This window comes from Eleutherodactylus coqui, unplaced genomic scaffold (assembly GCF_035609145.1).
Source record: "Eleutherodactylus coqui strain aEleCoq1 unplaced genomic scaffold, aEleCoq1.hap1 HAP1_SCAFFOLD_517, whole genome shotgun sequence".
In the NCBI taxonomy this organism is placed as follows: Eukaryota; Metazoa; Chordata; class Amphibia; order Anura; family Eleutherodactylidae; genus Eleutherodactylus; species Eleutherodactylus coqui.
Window position 1 is genome coordinate 25,482 of NW_027102184.1, and position 17,019 is coordinate 42,500.

The window sequence follows — 17,019 nt, forward strand, 5'->3', positions numbered from 1 at the left end:
CACTCGGCGCAGCCCCAGCAGCTGCAGCTCCCTCCGGCCCGGCCAGCCGGGTACGCCCCCCCTGGCCGGCGCCCGGAGCGTTTTCACTCTGTCCTTTCCTCTCCAAGACTCATCTCTGCCAACTGCCGTGGGCTTCGGCAGGGGCTGCCGCGGGCTGTGCGCGGCCTCCTGGGGGTCCCGCCTGCCCGCGCAGGCAGCTAGGACGGGGTTATCAGCAAAGCCTGTGAGGCGCTCTCATGGGGAGGGGGGCTCCGCAGCCCCCCAAGGTGGCTTCGTACACCTCTTGAACGTGGCCGCCCGGCCGCTCGGTGAGAGCGGTGTCTACCCGGGCAGACAGCCTGTCGGCCCCGCGGCCTGGACAGGCGGGAGCGGGGACTCTTGCGCTCGGGGGCTCTGCTCCAAGGAGCGAGAGCGGACGCTCTGCTCGGCCCGGAGAGTGGGGTGGCGGGGCGCCGTCGCCTCGCTGGAACCAGGGGCGTCGTGACGTGCGCGCGCGCCTAGCCGCCGCCAGAACAGGCCGGAAAGGTTGAGCTGCATACGGATCTAAGCCGTTGCCCAAACTAACTCTGGCCCGTGTGACCGACACAGCCGCGCGCGCGCTTTCCCACGACACTCGACCGCCGGGCTCCCTCGGCCTGGGAGGCACTCTCGGGGCAGGGGGCCACCGCAGCCCCCTTTAGGTGGCTTCGTACACCTCTTGAACGTGGCGCCCGGCCGCTCGGAGAGCGGGGTCTACCCGGGCAGACAGCCTGTCGGCCCCGCGGCCTGGGCAGGCGGAGCGGGTGCTCTTGCGCTCGGGGGCTCTGCTCGGCCCGGAGAGTTGGGTGCGGGGCGCCGTCGCCTCGCTGGAACCAGGGGCGTTGTGACGTTCGCGCGCGCCTAGCCGCCGCCAGGACAGGCCGGAAAGGTTGAGCTGCATACGGATCTAAGCCGTTGCCCAAACTAACTCTGGCTCGTGTGACCGACACAGCCGCGCACGCGCTTTCCTACGACACTCGACCGCCTGGCTCCCCTCGGCCTGGGAGGCACTCTCGGGGCGGGGGGCACCGCAGCCCCCCGAGGTGGCTTCGTACACCTCTTGAACGTTGGGGCCCGGCCGCTCGGAGAGCGGGGTCTACCCGGGCAGACAGCCTGTCGGCCCCGCGGCCTGGACAGGCGGAGCGGGGACTCTTGCGCTCGGGGGCTCTGCTCGGCCCAGAGAGCGGGGTGCGGGGCGCCGTCGCCTCGCTGGAACCAGGGGCGTCGTGACGTTCGCGCGCGCCTAGCCGCCGCCAGAACAGGCCGGAAAGGTTGAGCTGCATACGGATCTAAGCCGTTGCCCAAGCTAACTCTGGCCCGTGTGACCGACACAGCCGCGCACGCGCTTTCCTACGACACTCGACCGCCTGGCTCCCCTCGGCCTGGGAGGCACTCTCGGGGCGGGGGGCACCGCAGCCCCCCGAGGTGGCTTCGTACACCTCTTGAACGTTGGGGCCCGGCCGCTCGGAGAGCGGGGTCTACCCGGGCAGACAGCCTGTCGGCCCCGCGGCCTGGACAGGCGGAGTGGGGACAAGCCAAGGCTACCGGCGGGCCTCGGACGGCCAGGGGTGGAAGGGCTCCACCTCAAGGTGGCTTCGTACACCTCTTGAACGTTGGGGCCCGGCCGCTCGGAGAGCGGGGTCTACCCGGGCAGACAGCCTGCTGGCCCCGCGGCCTGGACAGGCGGAGCGGGGAACCTTGCGCTCGGGGGCTCTGCTCGGCCCAGAGAGTGGGGTGCGGGGCGCCGTCGCCTCGCTGGAACCAGGGGCGTCGTGCCATTCGCGCGCGCGCGCCTAGCCGCCGCCAGAACAGGCCGGAAAGGATGAGCTTCATACGGATCTAAGCCGTTGCCCAAACTACCTCTGGCCCCTGTGACCGACACAGCCGTGGCACGCGCTTTCCTACGACACTCGACCGCCGGGCTCCCTCGGCCTGGGAGGCACTCTCGGGGCGGGGGGCACCGCAGCCCCCCCCAAAGGTGGCTTCGTACACCTCTTGAACGTTGGGGCCCGACCGCTCGGAGAGCGGGGTCTACCCGGGCAGACAGCCTGTCGGCCCCGCGGCCTGGACAGGCGGAGCGGGGAAAAGCCTAGGCTACCGGCGGGCGGGATCGACCGGGAAGCCGCCGTGGGGGAACACAAGTTGGACGCCTCGCACCGTCGCGGACCACCGTCCTCCGTCTCTCGGGAAGGGGGGCCGCCCGAGGCGCACGGGCCTCGGACGGCCAGGGGTGGAAGGGCTCCACCCCGAGGTGGCTTCGTACACCTCTTGAACGTTGGGGCCCGGCCGCTCAGTGAGAACGGGGTCTACCCGGGCAGACAGCCTGTCGGCCCCGCGGCCTGGACAGGCAGAGTGGGGAAAAGCCTAGGCTACCGGGCGGGATCGACCGGGTAGCCGCCGTGGGGGAACACAAGTTGGACGCCTCGCGCCGTCGCGGACCACCGTCCTCCGTCTCTCTCTCCCTCTCTCGGGAAGGGGGGCCGCCCGAGGCGCACGGGCCTCGGACGGCCAGGGGTGGAAGGGCTCCACCCCGAGGTGGCTTCGTACACACCTCTTGAACGTTGGGGCCCGGCCGCTCGGAGAGCGGGGTCTACCCGGGCAGACAGCCTGTCGGCCCCGCGGCCTGGACAGGCAGAGTGGGGAAAAGCCTAGGCCACCGGGCGGGATCGACCGGGTAGCCGCCGTGGGGAACACAACTTGGACGTCTCGCGCCGTCGCGGACCACCGTCCTCCGTCTCTCTCTCCCTCTCTCGGAAGGGAGGCCGCCCGAGGCGCACGGGCCTCGAACGGCCAGGGGTGGAAGGGATCCACCCCCCGCGGGAAGGGGACGCGCGGCGGCACCCGGACGCGGGAGCGTTGACCCGGGGGTCTTTACTCCGCCGAGGCGTAGCCCGGAGAAGGAGCGAGACCGGCCGGCGGGGGTGGAACACCCCCTCATGCCTCGCTCCTTCTGGGGATAAAGCGCGTCGTCCGCAGGCCGCCGTCCCCTATCCCCGCCCTGGACCGCCCGCATCGGCCGGAGCCCGAGGGGACAGGCGGGGGTCCTTCGCTTTCGGGAAAACCGTCACCAAACGTGGGGCCCGTGCCCCGCTCTCGGCCGCCCTGAGGCGGGAGAGCCCGGATCGTTCTCTCTCTCGGCGTCGGCCCCACCGACGCCGTCGCACGGTGGCCTGGGAAAGGGCTGCACCCCCTGCGCCACGCTTCTCCCCCGGAGTACTCCCCCCGCAGGGGGCTCCGCGGGGTGTCCCGACGCGCAGAGTCGCTCGCCTTCTTCCGCGGGGGACGGGAGGGACGCCCACGCGCGTCCCTTCCCCATCCTCGAGAGCCGTACGCGCCGAGGGTGAACCCGCTCGCCGGGGCGCCGGGGAGCAGGGCCCTTGTGGTCCTTCCCCGGACATGGGCGCGGCGAGGGTCCCCCGGCCGCGACGGCTCTCCCGTTGACCCACTCTCTCGCCTTGGGTGGTGGTGATGGAGGCGGCTGCCTACGCCTCAGCCCGGCATCTCGGAGGGGGGTCGCCCGGGCAGCCAGCCAGCCAGCCTGTTGGCCCCGCGGCCTGCACAGGCGGAGTGGGGACACTTGCGCTCTATGACTCTGCTCCCAGGGAGGTGGCAGAGGGGCGGCCGCGGTGCTTTGACTTTGAGCGGTCCCCACTCCAGCACTCTGAGAAATAGTCACTTTGTCAAAGACCGCACACCGCTCGTTCCCTTATATGCAAAAAAGGTGTTCGTCCTGACGTTTTGCGAGCCCTTATTTTACCGTCGTCGGCGCTATCAGGGGAAACAGGCCCGCTCCTTCCGCCTTCATGGAACCGTAGCTCGGCCCCGAGGGCCCAGGATTACCCTCATACCGGTTCTCACGACATGCGTCGACACTCGGCTCGGCCCCGGCAGCCGCAGCTCCCGCCGGCCCGGCCAGCCGGGTCCGCACCCCTGGCCGGCGCCTGGAGCGTCTGGACTTTGTCGTTTTCTCTCCGAGACTCGTCTCTGCCAACTGCCGTGGACTTCGGCGGGGGCTGCCGCGGGCTGTGCCCGGCCTCTTGGGGGTCCCGCCTGCCCGCGCAGGCAGCTAGGACAGGGTTATCAGCGCTCTCAGGGGGGCCTCCGCAGACCCCCCCACAGGTGGCTCCGTACACCTCTTGAACGTGGCGCCCGGCCGCTCGGAGAGCGGGGTCTTCCCAGGCAAGCCGCCTGTGGGCCCCGCGGCCTGGACAGGCGGAGCGGAGACAAGCCCAGGCTACCGGCAGGATCGACCGGCTGGCAGTCGTGGTGGAACAACGGGGACGCCTCGCGCCGCCGCGGGCCACCGTCCTCCGTCTCTCTCCCACTCTCGGAGGCAGGCCGCCCGAGGCCAACGGGCCTCGGACGGCGTGGGGTGGAAGGGCTCCACCCCAGGGGAAGAAAACACGCCCGCGCGCGTTTGCACAGTCTGCCCCGGCCCGGCATCTCGGAGGGGGGTCGCCCGGGCAGCCAGCCAGCCAGCCAGCCTGTTGGCCCCGCGGCCTGCACAGGCGGAGTGGGGACACTTGCGCTCTACGACTCTGCTCCCAGGGAGGTGGCAGAGGGGCGGCCGCAGTGCTTTGACTTTGAGCGGTCCGCACTCCCTTCTCAGCACTCTGAGAAATAGTCACTTGGTCAAAGACCGCACTCCGCTCGTTCCCTTATATGCAAAAAAGGTGTTCGTCCTGACGTTTTGCGAGGCCTTAATTTACCGCCGTCGGCGCTATCAGGGGGAACAGGCCCGCTCCTTCCGCCCTCCTGGAACCGTGCCTCGGCCCGGAGCGACCAGGATTACCCTCATACCGCTTCTCACGACATGCATCGATACTCGGCTCAGCCCCGGCAGCCGCAGCTCCCGCCGGCCCGGCCAGCCGGGTCCGCACCCCTAACCAGCGCCTGGAGCGTTTGGACTTTGTCGTTTTTTCTCAAAGACTCATCTCTGCCAACGACTTCAGCAGGGGCTGCCACCTGCTGTTCCCCCGCCAATGGGTGTCCTGACCTGCAACACCGGAGGCTCAGGCGTGGTCTTGAGCAACTGCTGGTAGGTGCACCTCGGGGGCCCTCTGCAGCCAGCACACCGCTGCCAACAGCCCGCTCCCCGTCACCATCCAGCCCCTCTGCATACATCTGCCGGGGGTGCTTTTTTGACTTCCCCCATGTTGGCCTATGGGGAAAAGCCAGGGGGAAAACCTCCAGAGTCAGGCCGACCTCCTGGAACCCCAGCTCGGCCTGGAGCTACTGGTTTGCCCCCTTCCCGGTTCTCAGGACATGCATTGACACTCGGCTCAGCACCAGCCGCCGCAGCCCCCGCCTGCCCGGCCAGCCCGGTCCGCACCCCTGGCCGGCACGCCTGGAGCGTTTGGACTTTGTCATTTTCATGACTTGTCTCCTCAGACATTGTCCGACTGCAAGGGGGGTGTGCCGCGGTCCGTGCCCAGCCTCCAGGGGTTGCCCCCGGCCCCTGGAGCAGCCAGCACCCCCTCGCCCTCAACACTCTCTCTCCCCGTGGGGACTTTGAAACTTTTTCTGACCGCGAAAGCTTCGGCAAACGGCAAGGGGGGCAGCCGGCGTTCTGTGCCCGGCCTCCTGGGGTCCTGCCGGGGCACATCGGAGGCTCAGCCAGGGTGTTGAGCCACCACTGGCAGGTGCACTCAGGGGGCCCTCCGCAGACGCCCATGCACACCTCCGCAGCCAGCACACTGCTGCCAACAGCCCGCTCCCCGTCACCCGCCAGCCCCTCCGCATACATCTGCTGGGGGTGCTTTTTTGACTTCCCCCATTTTGGCCAATGGGAAAATGTCAAGGGGAAAACCTCCGGAGTCAGGCCCACCTCCTGGAACTCCATCCCGGCCTGGAGCTACTAGTTTGTCCCCTTTCCGGTTCTCAGGACATGCATTGACACTCGGCTCTTCCCCAGCCGCCGCAGCTCCCGCCGGCCCGTCCAGCCGGGTCCGCACCCCTGGCCGGCGCCTGGAGCGTTTGGACTTTGTCGTTTTTCCTCAAAGACTCATCTCTGCCAACTGCCCTGGGCTTCAGCAGTGGCTGCCGCGGGCTGTGCACGGCCTCCTGGGGGGTCCCGCCTGCCCTCGCAGGCAGCTAGGACAGGGTTCTCAGCAGGGGCTTGGATGCGGTGTCAGGGGGGCCTCCGCAGCCCCCCAAGGTGGCTTCCTACACCTCTCGAACGTTGGGGCCCGGCCGCTCGGAGAGCGGGGTCTGCCCGGGCAGCCAGCCAGCCTGTTGGCCCCGCGGCCTGCACAGGCGGAGTGGGGACCCTCGCGCTCGATGACTCTGCTCCCAGGGAGGTGGCAGAGGGGCGGCCGCGGTGCTTTGACTTTGAGCGGTCCCCACTCCTCAGCACATTGAGAAATAGTCACTTTGTCAAGGACCGCACACCGCTCGTTCCCTTATATGCAAAAAAGGTGTTCGTCCTGACGTTTTGCGAGGCCTTATTTTACCGCCGTCGGCGCTATCAGGGGAAACGGGCCCGCTCCTTCCGCCCTCCTGGAACCGTGCCTCGGCCCGGAGCGACCAGGATCACCCTCATACCGGTTCTCGTGACATACATCGACACTCGGCTCAGCCCCGGCAGCCGCAGCTCCCACCGGCCCAGCCAGCCGGGTCCGCCACCCTGGCCGGCACGCCTGGAGCGTTTGGACTTTGTCGTTTTTTCAAAGACTCATCTCTGCCAACGACTTCAGCAGGGGCTGCCACCTGCTGTTCCCCGCCAATGGGTGTCCTGACCTGCAACACCGGAGGCTCAGGCAGGGTCAAGAGCAACTGCTGGTAGGTGCACTCAGGGGGCCCTCTGCAGCCGCCCAGGGCCACCTCTGCAGCCAGCACACTGCTGCCAACAGCCCGCTCCCCGTCACCCCCCCCCAGGCCCCTCTGCATACATCTGCCGGGGGTGCTTTTTTGACTTCCCCCATTTTGGCCAATGGGAAAATGCCAAGGGGAAAACCTCCAGAGTCAGGCCGACCTCATGGAACTCAAGCCCGGCCTGGAGCCACCGGTCTGTCCCCTTCCCGGTTCTCAGGGATTTTTGGACTTGTGATTTCCGTGATTCGTCTCTTCAAACTTTGTTGGACTACAATGGGGGGCGACCGGCGGTCCGTGCCCGGCCTCCTGGGGTCCTGCCCGGGGACAGCGGAGGCTCAGCCAGGGTTTTGAGCCACCGCTGGCAGGTGCACTCACGGGGCCCTCCGCAGCCGCCCATGCACACCTCTTCAGCCAGCACACTGCTGCCAAACACCCGCTCCCCATCACCCCCCAGCCCCTCTGCATACATCTGCTGGGGGTGCTTTTTTGACTTCCCCCATTTTGGCCTATGGGGAAAAGCCAGGGGGAAAACCTCCAGAGTCAGGCCGACCTTCTGGAACTCGAGCTCGGCTTGGAGCCGCCGGTTTGCCCCCTTCCCGGTTCTCAGGACCTGCATTGACACTCGGCTCAGCCCCGGCAGCCGCAGCCCCCGCCGGCCCAGCCAGCAGGGTCCGCCCCCCTGGCCGGCGCCTGGAGCGTTTGGACTTTGTCATTTTCATGACTTGTCTCCTCAAACTTTGTTCGACTGCAAGGGGGGGTGTGCCGCGGTCCGTGCCCAGCCTCCAGGGGTTGCCCCCGGCCCCTGGAGCAGCCAGCACCCCCTCGCCCTCAACACTCCCCGTTGGGACTTTGAAACTTTTCTGACGGTGCAAGCTTCATCAAACGGCAAGGGGGCAGGCTGCGGTCTGTGCCCGGCCTCCTGGGGTCCTCCCTGGGGACATCGGAGGCTCAGCCAGGGTTTTGAGCCACTGCTGGCAGGTGCACTCAGAGGGCCCTCCGCAGCCGCCCATGCACACCTCTGCAGCCAGCACACCGCTGCCAACAGCCCGCTCCCCATCACCAGCCAGCCCCTCTGCATACATCTGCTGGGGGTGCTTTTTTGACTTCCCCCATTGTGGCCAATGGGAAAATGCCAAGGGGAAAACCTCCAGAGTCCTGCCGACCTCCTGGAACTCCAACCCGGCCTGGAGCCACCGGTTTGTCCCCTTCCCGGTTCTCAGGACCTGCATCGACACTCGGCTTAGCCCCGGCAGCTGCAGCCACCGCCGGCCCGGCCAGCCGTGTCCGCCCCCCTGGCCGGCACGCCTGGAGCGTTTGGACTTTGTCATTTTCATGACTTGTCTCCTCAAACTTTGTTCAACTGCAAGGGGGGCTGCCCCGGCTGTTCCCCGCCTCCTGGGTGTCCTTCCCTGCAACACCGGAGGCTCAGGCAGGGTCTTGACCCACGACTGTTGGGTGCTCCTAGGGGGCCCCTCCACACCCCCAGTCCCACCTCCAGGGGCTCCCCCCGGCCCCTGGAGCAGCCAGCACCCCCTCGCCGTCAACCCTCTCTCCCCGTTGGGACTTTGAAACTTTTTCCGACCGTGCAAGCTTCGTCAAACGGCAAAGGGGGCAAGCGGCGGTCTGTGCCCGGCCTCCTGGGGTCCTGCCCGGGGACATCGGAGGCTCAGCCAGGGTGTTGAGCCACTACTGGTAGGTGCACTCAGGGGGCCCTCCGCAGCCGCCCCGGGCCACCCCTGCAGCCAGCACACACCGCTGCCAACAGCCCGCTCTCCGTCACCAGCCAGCCCCGTCCGCGCACATCTGCCGGGGGTGCTTTTTTTGAGACACACTGTCACTTTGTCAAAGACCGCACACCGCTCGTTCCCTTATACCCCGACAAGGTGTTCGTGCTGACGTTTTGCGAGGCCTTATTTTACCGCCGTCGGCGCTATCAGGGGAAACAGGCCCGCTCCTTCCGCCTTCGTGGAACCGGGGCTCGGCCCGGAGCGACCAGGATTACCCTCATACCGGTTCTCATGACATGCATTGACACTCGGCTCAGCCCCGGCAGCCGCAGCTCCCACCGGCCAGGCCAGCCGTGTCTGCCCCCCTGGCCGGCACGCCTGGAGCGTTTGGACTTTGTCATTTTTTCCCCCAAGACTCGCCTCTGCCAACTGCCAAGGACTTCAGCAGGGGCTGCCACGGCTGTTCCCCGCCTCCTGGGGTTCATGCCCGGGCACACCGGAGGCTCAGGCATTGTCTTGAGCGACTACTGTTGGGTGCTCTCACGGGGCCCCTCCACACCCCCAGGCCGACCTCCAGGGGCTCCAGCCCGGCCCCAGGGGCAGCCAGCACCCCTTCGCCGTCAACACTCTCCCCCCGTTGGGACTTTGAAACTTTTCCGACCGTGCAAGCGTCATCGGACGGCAAGGGGGTAAGCTGCGGGCTCTGCCCGGCCTCCTGGTGTCCTGCCCGGCCCCGTGGGGCGGACAGGCAGGGTTTCTCACCCACTACCCGTAGGCACTCTCAGGGGGCCCTCCGCGCCCTCAGGCCGCCCTCCCCGGGCTTCCCCCGGGTCCGCGGAGCAGCCCGACACCCCTCGCCGCACCGTCTCTCGCCCCCGTTGGGACTTTGAAACTTTTCCCCCCCGTGCAAACCTCACCGGGGGGCAGAGGGAGAGACCCGCGGGCCGTGCCCGGCCTCCCGGGACTCCCTCCGGGCAGCGCGGGCGGCTCGGACGGGGTTTTGAGCGAGTGCTGGGGGGGGTGTCTTCGGGGGCCCCCCGCGGGCCCCCCGGGGCACCTGCGCGGGGTGGCCCCTGCTGCCAGACACCCACTCCCTATCGACCATCCAGCCCCCCTACATACATCTGGCGGGGGTGCTTTTTTGAGTTCCCCCATTTTGGCAACTTGGCACATCCTATGGGGAAACCGGCAAAATCATGCCGACCTCCTGGAACTCCGGCTCGGCCTGGAGCCGCCGGTTTGTCCCCTTCCCGGTTCTCAGGCATTTTCGGACTTTGTCATTTTTTCAGCACTCTGTCAATGCGGCCAGCGGGAGCTGCCGCGGTCTGTGCCCAGGCACCAGGCTCTCCAAACGGACACCGGCGGAGGGTCAGGGGGTGTCTCGGCCAGATACTGAAAAACACTCAGGGGGTGCCCAGGCACCAGGCACTCCAAACGGACACCGTCGGAGGGTCAGGGGGTGTCTCAGCCAGATACTGAAAAACACTCAGGGGCGCACGGGGGCTGCACAGGGCCACCCCGGGCGGCCATATTGGCGGCTGGGACCCCCTATTCAGCAAACGCCAGGGGGCGCTCAGGGACACCCGGGGGCTGCTCCACTCGCCCCAGGCCGGCCTCCCTGAGGCGGGCACGTTAGCGGCTGAGACCCCCTCTCGAGCAGAGACCGGGGGGCGCTCGGGGACACACGGGGGCTGCTCCACTCGCCCCAGGCCGGACTCCCTGAGGCGGGCACATCAGCGGCTGAGAACCCCTCTCCACCAATGACCGGGGGACGCTCAGGGACACACGGGGGCTGCTCCACTCGCCCCAGGCCGGCCTCCCTGGGTACCCAGGCGGGCACATTAGCGGCTGAGACCCCCTCTCGACCAAAGACCGGGGGCGCTCAGGGACACGCGGGGGCTGCTCCACTCGCCCCAGGCCGGCCTCCCTGAGGCGGGCACATTAGCGGCTGAGACCCCCTCTCGACCAGAGACCGGGGGGCACTCGGGGACACACGGGGGCTGCTCCACTCGCCCCAGGCCGGACTCCCTGAGGCGGGCACATTAGCGGCCGAGACCCCCTCTCGACCAGAGACCGGGGGGCGCTCGGGGACACACGGGGGCTGCTCCACTCGCCCCAGGCCGGACTCCCTGAGGCGGGCACATTAGCGGCCGAGACCCCCTCTCCACCAGAGACCGGGGGGCGCTCGGGGACACACGGGGGCTGCTCCACTCACCCCAGGCCGGACTCCCTGAGGCCGGCACATTAGCGGCTGAGACCCCCTCTCCACCAAAGACCGGGGGGCGCTCGGGGACACACGGGGGCTGCTCCACTCGCCCCAGGCCGGACTCCCTGAGGCGGGCACATTAGCGGCTGAGACCCCCTCTCCACCAAAGACCGGGGGCACTCAGGGACACACGGGGGCCGCTCCACTCGCCCCAGGCCGGACTCCCTGAGGCGGGCACATTAGCGGCTGAGACCCCCTCTTCAGCAAACGCCAGGGGACACTCGGGGACACACGGGGGCTGCTCCACTCGCCCCAGGACGGACTCCCTGAGGCGGGCACATTAGCGGCTGGGACCCCCTCTCCACCAAAGACCGGGGGGCGCTCGGGGACACACGGGGGCTGCTCCACTCGCCCCAGGCCGGACTCCCTGAGGCGCGCACATTAGCGGCTGGGACCCCCTCTCCACCAAAGACCGGGGGGCGCTCGGGGACACACAGGGGCTGCTCCACTCGCCCCAGGCCGGCCTCTGTAGGTACCCAGGCGGGCACATTAGCGGCTGAGACCCCCTCTCCACCAAAGACCGGGGGGCGCTCGGGGACACACAGGGGCTGCTCCACTCGCCCCAGGCCGGCCTCTCTAGGTACCCAGGCGGGCACATTAGCGGCTGAGACCCCCTCTTGACCAAAGACCGGGGGACACTCAGGGACACACGGGGGCTGCTCCACTCACCCCAGGCCGGCCTCCCTAGGTACCCGGGCGGGCACATTAGCGGCTGAGACCCCCTCTTCAGCAAACGCCAGGGGACGCTCAGGGACACACGGGGGCTGCTCCACTCGCCCCAGGCCGGACTCCCTGAGGCGGGCACATTAGCGGCTGAGACCCCCTCTCCACCAAAGACCGGGGGGGGGGCGCTCGGGGACACACGGGGGCTGCTCCACTCGCCCCAGGCCGGACTCCCTGCGTACCCGGGCGGGCACATTAGCGGCTGAGACCCCCTCTCGACCAAAGACCGGGGGACGCTCAGGGACACACGGGGGCCCCTCCGCGCCCCCAGGCCGACCTCCAGGGCCTCCCTCCCGGCCCCTGGAGCAGCCAGCACCCCCTCGCCGTCAACACTCTCTCCCCGTTGGGACTTTGAAACTTTTCTGACCGTGCAAGCTTCATCGGACGGCAAGGGGGCAGGCTGCGGTCTGTGCCCGGCCTCCTGGGGTCCTGCCCGGGCACATCGGAGGCTCAGCGGGGGTTTTGAGCCACCGCTGGCAGGTGCACTCAGGGGGCCCTCCGCAGCCGCCCCGGGCCACCCCTGCAGCCAGCACACCGCTGCCAACAGCCCGCTCTCCGTCACCAGCCAGGCCCGTCCGCGCACATCTGCCGGGAGGGAGCTTTTTTTGAGACATACTGTCACTTTGTCAAAGACCGCACACCGCTCGTTCCCATATACCCCGACAAGGTGTTCGTGGTGACGTTTTGCGAGGCCTTATTTTACCGTCGTCGGCGCTATCAGGGGAAACACGCCCGCTCCTTCCGCCTCCCTGGTACCCTGGCTGGGCCCGGAGCGACCAGGATTACCCTCATACCGGTTCTCACGACCTGCACTGACACTCGACTCTGCCCCGGCCGCCGCAGCTCCCGCAGGCCCGGCCAGCCGGGTCCGCCCCCCTGGCCGGCGCCCGGAGCGTTTGGACTTTGTCGTTTCTTCTCCAAGACGCGTCTCTGCCAACTGCCGTGGACTTCAGCGGGGGCTGCTCCCCGTCTCCTGGGTGTCCTGCCCGGGCACATCGGAGGCTCAGCCTGGGTCTTCAGCCCCTACTGGTAGGTGCACTCAGGGGGCCCTCCGCAGCCGCCCAGGCCCACCCCTGCAGCCAGCACACGGCTGCCAGCAGCCACCACACAGCTGCCAACAGCCCGCTCTCCGTCACCCCCCAGCCCCTTCTGCATACATCTGCTGGGGGTGCTTTTTTGACTTCCCCCCTTTGGCCAATGGGGAAAAAGCTAAGGGGAAAACCTCCAGAGTCAGGCCGACCTCCTGGAACTCCAACCCGGCCTGGAGCCACCGGTTTGTCCCCTTCCCGGTTCTCACGACATGCATCGACACTCGGCTCAGCCCCGGCAGCCGCAGCCCCCGCCGGCCCCGCCAGCCCGGTCCGCAACCCTGGCCAGCGCCTGGAGCGTTTGGACTTTGTCATTTTTTCTCAAAGACCCATCTCTGCCAACTGCCGTGGGCTTCAGCGGGGGCTGCTCCCCGCCTCCTGGGTGTCCTGCCCGGGCACATCGGAGGCTCAGGCAATGTCTTGAGCCACCGCTGGCAGGTGCACTCAGGGGGCCCTCCGCAGCCTCCCAGGCCCACCCCCGCAGCCAGCACATGGCTGCCAGCAGCCACCACACAGCTGCCAACAGCCCGCTCTCCGTCACCCCCCAGCCCCTTATGCATACATCTGCTGGGGGTGCTTTTTTGACTTCCCCCCTTTTGGCCTATGGGGAAATGCTAAGGGGAAAACCTCCAGAGTCAGGCCGACCTCCTGGAACTCCAACCCGGCCTGGAGCCACAGGTTTGTCCCCTTCCCGGTTCTCACGACATGCATCGACACTCGGCTCAGCCCCGGCAGCCGCAGCTCCCGCCGGCCCGGCCAGCCCGGTCCGCACCCCTGGCCAGCGCCTGGAGCGTTTGGACTTTGTCATTTTTTCTCAAAGACCCATCTCTGCCAACTGCCGTGGGCTTCAGCGGGGGCTGCTCCCCGCCTCCTGGGTGTCCTGCCCGGGCACATCGGAGGCTCAGGCAATGTCTTGAGCCACCGCTGGTAGCTGCACTCAGGGGGCCCTCAGCAGCCGCCCAGGCCCACCCCTGCAGCCAGCACACGGCTGCCAGCAGCCACCACACAGCTGCCAACAGCCCGCTCTCCGTCACCCCCCAGCCCCTCCTGCATACATCTGCTGGGGGTGCTTTTTTGACTTCCCCCCTTTTGGCCTATGGGAAAAAGCTAAGGGAAAAACCTCCAGAGTCAGGCCGACCTCCTGGAACTCCAACCCGGCCTGGAGCCACCGGTTTGTCCCCTTCCCGGTTCTCAGGACATGCATAGACACTCGGCTCAGCCCCGGCCGCCGCAGCCCCCGCCGGCCCGGCCAGCCCGGTCCGCACCCCTGGCCAGCGCCTGGAGCGTTTGGACTTTGTCATTTTTTCTCCAAGACTCGCCTCTGCCAACTGCCGTGGGCTTCAGCGGGGGCTGCTCCCCGCCTCCTGGGTGTCCTGCCCGGGCACATCGTATGCTCAGGCAATGTCTTGAGCCACCGCTGGTAGGTGCACTCAGGGGGCAGTCCGCAGCCGCCCGGGGCCCACCCCTGCAGCCAGCACACGGCTGCCAGCAGCCACCACACAGCTGCCAACAGCCCGCTCTCCGTCACCCCCCAGCCCAACTCTGCATACATCTGCCGGGGGTGCTTTTTTGACTTCCCCCCTTTTGGCCTATGGGGAAAAGCTAAGGGGAAAACCTCCAGAGTCAGGCCGACCTCCTGGAACTCCAACCCGGCCTGGAGCCACCGGTTTGTCCCCTTCCCGGTTCTCAGGACATGCCTAGACACTCGGCTCAGCCCCGGCCGCCGCAGCCCCCGCCGGCCCGGCCAGCCCGGTCCGCACCCCTGGCCGGCACGCCTGGAGCGTTTGGACTTTGTCGTTTTTTTCAAAGACTCATCTCTGCCAACTGCCGTGGGCTTCAGCGGGGGCTGCTCCCCGCCTCCCGGGTGTCCTGCCCGGGCACATCGGAGGCTCAGGCAATGTCTTGAGCCACCGCTGGTAGCTGCGCTTTGGGGGCCCTCGGCAGCCGCCCAGGCCCACCCCTGCAGCCAGCACACGGCTGCCAGCAGCCACCACACAGCTGCCAACAGCCCGCTCTCCATCACCCCCCAGCCACTTCTGCATACATCTGCTGGGGGTGCTTTTTTGACTTCCCCCGTTTTGGCCTATGGTAAAATGCTAAGGGGAAAACCTCCAGAGTCAGGCCGACCTCCTGGAACTCCAGCTCGGCCTCGAGCCACCGGTTTGTCCCCTTCCCGGTTCTCACGACATGCATCGACACTCGGCTCAGCCCCAGCAGCTGCAGCTCCCGCCGGCCCGGCCAGCCCGGTCCGCACCCCTGGCCAGCGCCTGGAGCGTTTGGACTTTGTCATTTTTTTTCAAAGACTCGTCTCTGCCAACTGCCGTGGGCTTCAGCGGGGGCTGCTCCCCGCCTCCTGGGTGTCCTGCCCGGGCACATCGTATGCTCAGGCAATGTCTTGAGCCACCGCTGGTAGGTGCACTCAGGGGGCCCTCCGCAGCCGCCCAGGCCCACCCCTGCAGCCAGCACACGGCTGCCAGCAGCCACCACACAGCTGCCAACAGCCCGCTCTCCGTCACCCCCCAGCCCATCTGCATACATCTGGCGGGGGTGCTTTTTTGACTTCCCCCCTTTTGGCCTATGGGGAAAAGCCAGGGGGGAAACCTCCAGAGTCAGGCCGACCTCCTGGAACTCCAACCCGGCCTGGAGCCACAGGTTTGTCCCCTTCCCGGTTCTCAGGACAAGCATAGACACTCGGCTCAGCCCCGGCCGCCGCAGCCCCCGCCGGCCCGGCCAGCCCGGTCCGCACCCCTGGCCAGCGCCTGGAGCGTTTGGACTTTGTCATTTTTTCTCAAAGACCCATCTCTGCCAACTGCCCTGGGCTTCAGCGGGGGCTGCTCCCCGCCTCCTGGGTGTCCTGCCCGGGCACATCGGAGGCTCAGGCAATGTCTTGAGCCACCGCTGGCAGGTGCACTCAGGGGGCCCTCCGCAGCCTCCCGGGCCCACCCCCGCAGCCAGCACACGGCTGCCAGCAGCCACCACACAGCTGCCAACAGCCCGCTCTCCGTCACCCCCCAGCCCCTTATGCATACATCTGCTGGGGGTGCTTTTTTGACTTCCCCCCTTTTGGCCTATGGGATAATGCCAAGGGGAAAACCTCCAGAGTCAGGCCGACCTCATGGAACTCCAACCCGGCCTGAAGCCACCGGTTTGTCCCCTTCCCGGTTCTCACGACATGCATCGACACTCGGCTCAGCCCCGGCAGCCGCAGCTCCCGCCGGCCCGGCCAGCCCGGTCCGCACCCCTGGCCAGCGCCTGGAGCGTTTGGACTTTGTCATTTTTTCAAAGACTCATCTCTGATAACTGCCGTGGGCTTCAGCGGGGGCTGCTCCCCGCCTCCTGGGTGTCCTGCCCGGGCACATCGGAGGGTCAGCCTGGGTCTTGAGCCACTGCTGGTAGGTGCGCTTTGGGGGCCCTCGGCAGCCGCCCAGGCCCACCCCTGCAGCCAGCACACGGCTGCCAGCAGCCACCACACAGCTGCCAACAGCCCGCTCTCCGTCACCCCCCAGCCCCTCCTGCATACATCTGCTGGGGGTGCTTTTTTGACTTCCCCCCTTTTGGCCTATGGGATAATGCCAAGGGGAAAACCTCCAGAGTCAGGCCGACCTCATGGAACTCCAACCCGGCCTGAAGCCACCGGTTTGTCCCCTTCCCGGTTCTCACGACATGCGTCAACACTCGGCTCAGCCCCGGCCGCCGCAGCCCCCGCCGGCCCGGCCAGCCCGGTCCGCACCCCTGGCCAGCGCCTGGAGCGTTTGGACTTTGTCGTTTTTTTCAAAGACTCATCTCTGCCAACTGCCGTGGGCTTCAGCGGGGGCTGCTCCCCGCCTCCTGGGTGTCCTGCCCGGGCACATCGGAGGCTCAGGCAATGTCTTGAGCCACCGCTGGTAGCTGCACTCAGGGGGCCCTCCGCAGCCGCCCAGGACCACCCCTGCAGCCAGCACACGGCTGCCAGCAGCCACCACACAGCTGCCAACAGCCCGCTCTCCGTCACCCCCCAGCCCAACTCTGCATACATCTGCTGGGGGTGCTTTTTTGACTTCCCCCCTTTTGGCCTATGGGGAAAAGCTAAGGGGAAAACCTCCAGAGTCAGGCCGACCTCCTGGAACTCCAACCCGGCCTGGAGCCACCGGTTTGTCCCCTTCCCGGTTCTCAGGACATGCACTAATACTCGGCTCAGCCCCGGCAGCCGCAGCCCCCGCCGGCCTGGCCAGCCGGGTCCGCCACCCTGCCCGGCGCCTGGAGCGTTTGGACTTTGTCGTTTTTTCCCCCAAGACTCGCCTCTGCCAACTGCCATGGACTTCAGCGGGGGGTGCTCCCCGCCTCCTGGGTGTCCTGCCCGGGCACATCGGAGGCTCAGCCTGGGTCATCAGCCCCTACTGGTAGG